Raw genomic sequence first — 8,215 nt, 5'->3', positions numbered from 1 at the left:
GTTTAGCGGCAGTCAGGACCGGCGTAGGCCTGGAGGAGCAGGAGTGCGGGTGACACGGGCGCTTAAATGGCAAAAAAGGCTCAAGCTGGGAAGCAACCGGAGCGTCGCTTGGTGGGGGGGGGGTTCATTGGAGGTCGGTCGCTACGATCGCCACCAATCAGAGGCCAGGGGCCTAATTTCCAGGCCTGTGTCTGCGGCACCGTCCCCCCCCACCCCCCACCCACTCCGCTGTACCGTACACCGGGGTGAGGGACCCAGGCTTGCTCAGCACTAGGCCCGAGGATAAAGCCTGGGCCTTTCCTGCTCTGTGTCTGTGGCACCGCCCCCCCACTGTACCGCACAGCGAGCAAGGGGCCCAGGCTCACTCATCACTAGGCCCGAGAATAAAGCCTGGGCCTTTCCTAACCTGTGTCTGCGGCAGTGCCCCCCACTGTACCGCACACCAGGCGAGGGACCCAGGCGCGCTCAGCACTAGGTCCGAGGATAAAGCCTAGGCCTTTCCCAGCTTGTGTCTGCGATGCCTCCACTGTACCGCACACCGGGGTGAGGGACCCAGGCTCACTCAGCACTAGGCCCGAGGATAAAGCCTGGGCCTTTCCCGCCCTGTGTCTGCTGCTCCCCCCGCCACTGTACCGCACACCGGGACGAGGGACCCAGGCTCACTCAGCACTAGGCCCGAGGATAAAGCCTGGGCCTTTCCCGGCCCTGTGTCTGCTATTCCCCCCTGCACCACACACCAGGCGAGGGACCTAGGCTCACTCAGCACTAGGCCCGAGGATAAAGCCTGGGCCTTTCCCGGCCCTGTGTCTGCTGTTCCCCCCTACACCACCACCCTGCACACTGGAGGTGAGGGACCCAGGCTCACTCAGCCAGGGACGGAGGCGGGGGTTGAGGCCTTCCCTGCTCTCCTGATGGAGGGGGAGGGGAGGAGGGTGGACGATCGAGCAGCTCAGCCCGAGCTCCCGCTGCCCCTCGTCGCGGGAGTGACCGAAAGGGTTGCCCTCCCAACCCACCTCGGAGAGGGAGAAAAGCCCCCGATATTATCCCCTCCTCCCCGCCGAGAAAATCTCCGCCGGATTTTTGTAGTTTCTGCCTCCTGGGTACAGCCTTTATTTATTAAAAAATAACACACGTACATTTATTGAGGTAAAAAAAAGAGAGAGAATCAAATAGCCAAAAAAGTTAATTACGTCTCGGATTTACAAAAAGGTATCGGTAGTGGTGATTGTTCCTCGATTCTCCTCAGCAATCAACTTCGAGAGGGGGGAAAAACAGAAAGAGATAAAGGAAAGAAACAAGTGGTAAAAGCTAAATAAGCGATAAGGCAGCACACGACCCCCCACCCCCCCTCCCCCGGCCACACAGGCTACAACGCGGCTCTGCAGGCCTTTTTCTGCTAGGCCTCACTACGCACCCTACCCTTTTGCTGCCGCTCCCCCCCCCACCTCCCCAAGTTCCCCCTCAACTTGTCAACCGAGGTTTGCAGCCACGCGCAGAGCAAGATCCCAGCCACACCCCACCCACCCCCTCACCCACCACCCCCCCCGGCAAACGCAGTTCCCGCACGGGCCCGACCTCCTCCCATCGAGCGAGAGGGCGGCACTGTTGCTTGGCTCTCCATTCTTTCTCCCGGCCTAACCAAACGCCAACCCCCCACCCCACCTTGGAGTAGAACAGCGCTTCTTCCAATCGCCAGTGGTTCTTTTTTCTGACACCCGCCTCGGTGAGAAAGCGAGGGTCGTTGGCTGGGGAAGGGGGGGGGGAGGAGGTGGGGAGGGGAAGGGTACGGGCTCGGAGGTGAGAAAGAGAGGTTTCGGTTCTCTAAAGCCCTCGTCCACACACCTCCCGACGGTGTGGAGAGGCCCTCATCCCCCTCATCCACACACCTCCAGACAGCATGGAGAGGCCCTCATCCCCCTCGTCCACACACCTCCAGACGGAGTGGAGAGGCCCTCATCACCCTCGTCCACACACCTCCAGACGGAGTGGAGAGGCCCTCATCCCCCTCATCCACACACCTCCAGACAGCATGGAGAGGCCCTCATCCCCCTCGTCCACACACCTCCCGACGGTGTGGAGAGGCCCTCATCCCCCTCGTCCACACACCTCCAGACGGAGTGGAGAGGCCCTCATCACCCTCGTCCAGTGCAGCGTTGGCAATCGTCTCTCCCTCCCTCCCTGTGGTTGGGGGTGGGTGCACCTCCTCCCTATTCCATGCCAAAGGCACAGGGATTGAAGCGGAGAGACAGGAGAGAGAGAGAAGAGGAGGGAGAGGCGAATAATTCCTGCGACGCTAACTGGATACCGACCCCCCCCAGATTCACCTCCCCTTCCTACCTCCCCCCCCCGCACCTCTCTCTCTCTCTCTCTCTCTCTCTGTTCAATTCTGCATCACAATCTCTTGTACCAAATCGGCCATGAGGGACATCCCCAACCCATCAGCTCCAACGTCCCAGACGACAAGCCCCCGCGCCCCCCTCACCAATCCCAAAAACTAAACCGAAAGAGAAAAGCAATTCACACAAACTTCAATGAAATTTAATTCCCCCCCACTCCCCCTCTCCCACCACCTCCGCCCCCCACCCCAGCAAAGTGCAAAAGGGAACGTCCCCTCCCCTCGATTTTAGTGTTACAGATTTCGTGGCCTATATTTTTCTCTCCGGTCCCCACCCTCCACCTCCTGGACTTTCTGTTTTTGTCCAGCAGGCAAGAGGAGGCCAACACACGGGCAGAGGGTGCACACCCTCTACCTCTCCTCTACCCTCCCACACCCCCTCACAGAGGCCGTGCGCACAGGAGGGATGCCCCCCCCACCCCCAATCAATCTCCTCACCTGAGAGACCGGTGAGGGAGGGAGAGGGTGGGAGGGAGGTGCAGGTGATGTCCGCACCCTGCTCCCAACTTCCTCGTCTGGAGGGAGCAGGGTGTCCGTGTGGCACGGGAGAGGGTTGGGGGGGGGTCCTTAAAAAGAGAGAGAGAGAGAGAGGCACTCCCGGATATACGATTGGGCCACCCCGCACTCCATCCCTCCCCTCCCCCTCCGAGGGAGAGGCCGAGCCGGGGGGGGGAAATCAGGAGGGTGGGAAGCGGAAGGTGAGCCTGACACCGAAAGAAAAGCATCTCTCCCCGGGGGAGTAATTTAAACACCCTGGCAAAAATAGGGGCGTGTGGAGAGGGTGTGGCGGGAGGTGGGGGGGGCGGAGGAGGAGAGAGGGGAGAAACGGTGAGGGGGTTGGGGGAGCAGTGGTGTGGTTAACTCACTGATGTGATACACACCCACCCCCCACCACCTCGCGAAGAGTCTCGAAGAGACAAGGGGACCAAGGAGTCAAAGGGAGGGGGTCCCTCTCAGGAATATGTACGCCGCTCTCCCTCCCCCGGCGAAACCTCCCGCTCTCCCGTTCCGACTGGGGGGGATGAGGCGAGGCGAGCAGCTGGCCAGAGGGTCAGGGGTAAGGGTTTGGCATTGCAGCGGGAATTGAGGGGTTGAAGGCACAGAGCAAATCTGGCAAAGGCTCCAGCGTTTCACAGCACGCCCGCACCACATTACCCTCCCCTCCTCACTCTCTCTCTCTCTCTCACTCCCATCAACCCTAATTGTCCCATATATATATATTATTAAAAAAGACATAATTCTTAAGTACAAAGAGAGGCTGCCTTTCGATGGGCATTCTGAGATGTCTACACAGGAGAATCAGTTTGCTTATGGTTGCCACAAACTCTACCAGTGTCCATATATATATCTTTATATATATATACTTTACATATGTATATATATATAATATATATATACACACACACACACAGAGACACACACACACAGGTGTGTAAAAAATATATCAGAATAGGCAGTGGCATCTTCACCAGTTAAGTCAGTTGAGAGATGGTCTAGTTATTCTGGAAAGGAAACAGAAAACAATTCAATTAGCCTGGATGTTAGCGGAGAACCCACGCAAGGAACAGCAGTGTAGGGGTTACGTTACTGGACTAATAATCCAGGGTACAGTAGTGTAGGGGTTATGTTACTGGACTAATAATCCAGGGTACAGTAGTGTAGGGGTTACGTTACTGGACTAATAATCCAGGGTACAGTAGTATAAATCTTACGTTACTGGGATTAATAATCCAGGGTACAATAGTGTAGGGGTTACGTTACTGGGACTAATAATCCAGGGTACAGTAGTGTCGGGTTTACGTTACTGGACTAATAATCCAGGGTACAGTAGTGTAGGGGTTACGTTACTGGACTAATAATCCAGGGTACAGTAGTATAAATCTTACGTTACTGGGATTAATAACCCAGGGTACAGTAGTATAGGGGTTACGTTACTGGGACTAATAATCCAGGGTACAGTAGTGTCGGGTTTACGTTACTGGACTAATAATCCAGGGTACAGTAGTGTAGGGGATACGTTACTGGCTAATAATCCAGGGTACAGTAGTGTAGGGGATACGTTACTGGATAATAATCCAGGGTACAGTAGTGTAGGGGATACGTTACTGGATAATAATCCAGGGTACAGTAGTGTAGGGGATACGTTACTGGATAATAATCCAGGGTACAGTAGTGTAGGGGTTACGTTACTGGATAATAATCCAGGGTACAGTAGTGTAGGGGTTACGTTACTGGATAATAATCCAGGGTACAGTAGTGTAGGGGTTACGTTACTGGATTAATAATCCAGGGTACAGTAGTGTAGGGGTTACGTTACTGGATAATAATCCAGGGTACAGTAGTGTAGGGGTTACGTTACTGGATTAATAATCCAGGGTACAGTGGTGTAGGGGTTACGTTACTGGATAATAATCCAGGGTACGGTAATGTAGGGGTTAAGCCTCTCTGTGTACATCCCCCTCTCTCTCTGTCAGGTGTTTACAGTGTGTCTCCTTACAGCCTGTACATTCAGGTAAGTCACTGCCAACTCCCGTGTTAACCTCAGACAGCTTGGTCCCAACTCCAGTATAGCAGGTGGGTGAGTGCGAAACATACCAGGCACATGCTTTAGGTGGCGTGTTAGTGGTTTAATCCGGGTAGTTCTGTAGGGGCTCAAGGCTGCTTCTGCTGCCCATGTTAGTATTGATTCGATATTGGTCTCCCTGTGAGTGGCAGACATGCAGAATTAGTGAGTGAATCAAAGTTAGGAGGATCCGGCAGTGTTTCAGAACACAGCGCGTTCGAGGTGCTCAGCTAATCCCATAAAGGGCAAGAAACCCCTTCATCGGCCCAGTGTCAGCATCGAGCGCTCCCAGGGCAGGTACAGCACGGGTTAGATACAGTGTAGAGCTCCCTCTACATTACCCTGACAGTGTCCCACCCTCTCCCCACTTTATACCCAGTGTCAGCATCGAGCGCTCCCAGGGCAGGTACAGCACGGGTTAGATACAGTGTAGAGCTCCCTCTACATTACCCTGACAGTGTGTCCCTCCCCCACTTTATACCCAGTGTCAGCATCGAGCGCTCTCCCAGGGCAGGTACAGCACGGGTTAGATACAGTGTAGAGCTCCCTCTACATTACCCCGACAGTGTCCCACCCTCTCCCCACTTTATACCCAGTGTCAGCATCGAGCGCTCCCAGGGCAGGTACAGCACGGGTTAGATACAGTGTAGAGCTCCCTCTACATTACCCTGACAGTGTGTCCCTCCCCCACTTTATACCCAGTGTCAGCATCGAGCGCTCTCCCAGGGCAGGTACAGCACGGGTTAGATACAGTGTAGAGCTCCCTCTACATTACCCCGACAGTGTCCCACCCTCTCCCCACTTTATACCCAGTGTCAGCATCGAGCGCTCCCAGGGCAGGTACAGCACGGGTTAGAAACAGTGTAGAGCTCCCTCGACATTACCCTGACAGTGTGATACCCTCAGAGTAACAGCAGATGAGGGAACTGGTTAACAATTTGCCTCTTCCTGCACAGGGAAACTGCATAACATTTCCCAGCTTCTCCCATCTCAGCTAATCTGAACTCCTCACCATTGCCTCAGTGAGATCCAGGTGCAACTATTCCAACGATCTCTTCCGTTTTGTGAGACCCTCTCCGACGTCGCACCAAGTCCCATCCCATTCACACACCAGCTCCTACCGTCTTCACTCCTCTACACTGGCTCCCTCCGATTAAAAATCCTCATCCTGGTTTTCATATTCCCCTCCGGCTCCTACAACACTCCCTATCTCTGTAACCTCCTCCAGCCCCTACAACCCTCCCTACCTCTGTAACCTCCTCCAGCCCCTACGACCCTCCCTATCTCTGTAACCTCCTCCAGCCGCTACGACCCTCCCTATCTTTGTAACCTCCTCCAACCCCTACAACGCTCCCTATCTCTGTAACCTCCTCCAGCACCTATACCCCTCCCTATCTCTGTAACCTCCTCCAGCCCCTACACCCCTCCCTATCTCTGTAACCTCCTCCAGCCCCTACACCCCTCCCTATCTCTGTAACCTCCTCCAGCCCCTACGACCCTCCCTATCTCTGTAATCTCCTCCAGCCCCTACAACCCTCCCTATCTCTGTAACCTCCTCCAACCCCTACAACGCTCCCTATCTCTGTAACCTCCTCCAGCACCTATACCCCTCCCTATCTCTGTAACCTCCTCCAGCCCCTACACCCCTCCCTATCTCTGTAACCTCCTCCAGCCCCTACACCCCTCCCTATCTCTGTAACCTCCTCCAGCCCCTACGACCCTCCCTATCTCTGTAACCTCCTCCAGCCCCTACAACCCTCCCTATCTCTGTAACCTCCTCCAGACCCTACAACCCTCCCTATCTCTGTAACCTCCTCCAGCCCCTACAACCCTCCCTATCTCTGTAACCCTCCTACGACCCTCTGAGATCTCTGCGCTCCTTCAATCCCGGCCTCTTGACCACCCCCCCCCTCAATTTTAATCGCTCCACCATCGGCGGCCGTGCCTTCAGCTGCCTGGGGGGCGGCCCTGAGCTCTGGAATTCCCTCCCTGAACCTCTCCGTCTCTCACTCGCTCTCCTCCTTTAAGAGGCTCCCTCTCTGACCGAGTTTTTAGTCACCCATTTTCCTATCTCCCTGTGACGTTCAATCTTAAATTCCTGCCGACAGTCATTCATATCGAATGGAAACAGTACAGGAGACGGCTATTCGGCCCGTCACAACCGTGCTAGCTCTCTGCATGAGCAACTCAGTTGCTCCCACCTCCCCATCGTTCCTTGTAGTCTGGCAAATACTATGAGGACTTCAGGGGGGTTTCGCAAATTCCTTTTATTTTATTCATTCACGGGGATGTGGGCCTCGCTGGCCGGGCCCAGCATTTATTGCCCCGTCCCTAATTGCCCCCCTTGAGAAGGTGGTGGGGGGTGAGCTGCCTTCTTGAGCCGCTGCAGTCCCCGTGTGGTGTAGGTACACCCACGGCGCTGTTAGGGAGGGAGTTCCAGGATTTTGACCCAGCGACAGTGAAGGAACGGCCGATATATTCCCAAGTCGGGATGGTGAGTGGCTCGGAGGGGAACTTCCAGGTGGTGGGTGTTCCCCATGTGTCTGCTGCCCTTGTCCTTCTAGATGGTAGAGGTGGTGGGTTTGGAAGGTGCTGTCGAAGGAGCCTTGGTGAGTTGCTGCAGTGCATCTTGTAGATGGTACACACGCTGCTGCTACTGTGTGTCGGTGGTGGAGGGAGTGAATGTTTGTGGATGGGGTGCCGATCAAGTGGGGCTGCTTTGTCCTGGACGGTGTCGAGCTTCTCGAGTGTTGTGGGAGCTGCAACTCATCCAGGCAAGTGGGGAGTATCCCATCACACTCCTGACTTGTGCCTTGTAGATGGTGGACAGGCTTTGGGGAGACAGGAGGTGAGTTACTCTCCGCAGGATTCCCAGCCTCTGACCTGCTCTTGTGCTGTAGACACTGTGGGAGGGTCTCCTCCCTCTCAAAAAGGGAGGGGAGCCAAGCTACGGGACACTGCCCCCGGACGTGAGGGTCACCGCGCGGTCAGGGTGACAGACGACCCCTTGGACAACCCCATTGGGTATCCCCCCCCCACCCCTACCGGGCCCAATTGCCCCCCTCCCACCACCTCACGGACGGACAGACGGCGGGCGGGTTGGTGAGTTTTGGGGCTGGCGTACTCCCAGGCGGAGGGAGGGAGGGAGCGGCGCCAGGGTAAGCGGGTACCCACCTTCAGTGGCTCCCGCTCAGAATAGTCCCCCGATTGGTCGAGAGTCCGGTCCAGTGTGCGGTTGTGGTCCCGGTGATCCAGCG

The 8,215-nt window shown here is 55.8% G+C and overlaps 1 long non-coding RNA gene across 1 annotated transcript; it reads right to left on the bottom strand.

Moving 5' to 3' along the window:
• Window positions 1–3,344: 3,344 nt before the first annotated feature.
• Window positions 3,345–8,215, bottom strand: LOC144677662 (uncharacterized). Its single transcript, XR_013575785.1, has 3 exons — window positions 8,133–8,215; window positions 4,991–5,097; window positions 3,345–3,897 (listed from the first exon to the last, which is right to left on the bottom strand). It is a non-coding gene; the product is annotated as an uncharacterized LOC144677662 (long non-coding RNA).

This window comes from Cetorhinus maximus, unplaced genomic scaffold (genome assembly GCF_964194155.1).
Source record: "Cetorhinus maximus unplaced genomic scaffold, sCetMax3.hap1.1 HAP1_SCAFFOLD_2831, whole genome shotgun sequence".
Taxonomy (NCBI): domain Eukaryota; kingdom Metazoa; phylum Chordata; class Chondrichthyes; order Lamniformes; family Cetorhinidae; genus Cetorhinus; species Cetorhinus maximus.
This window is presented reverse-complemented; position numbering and strand designations above follow the sequence as displayed.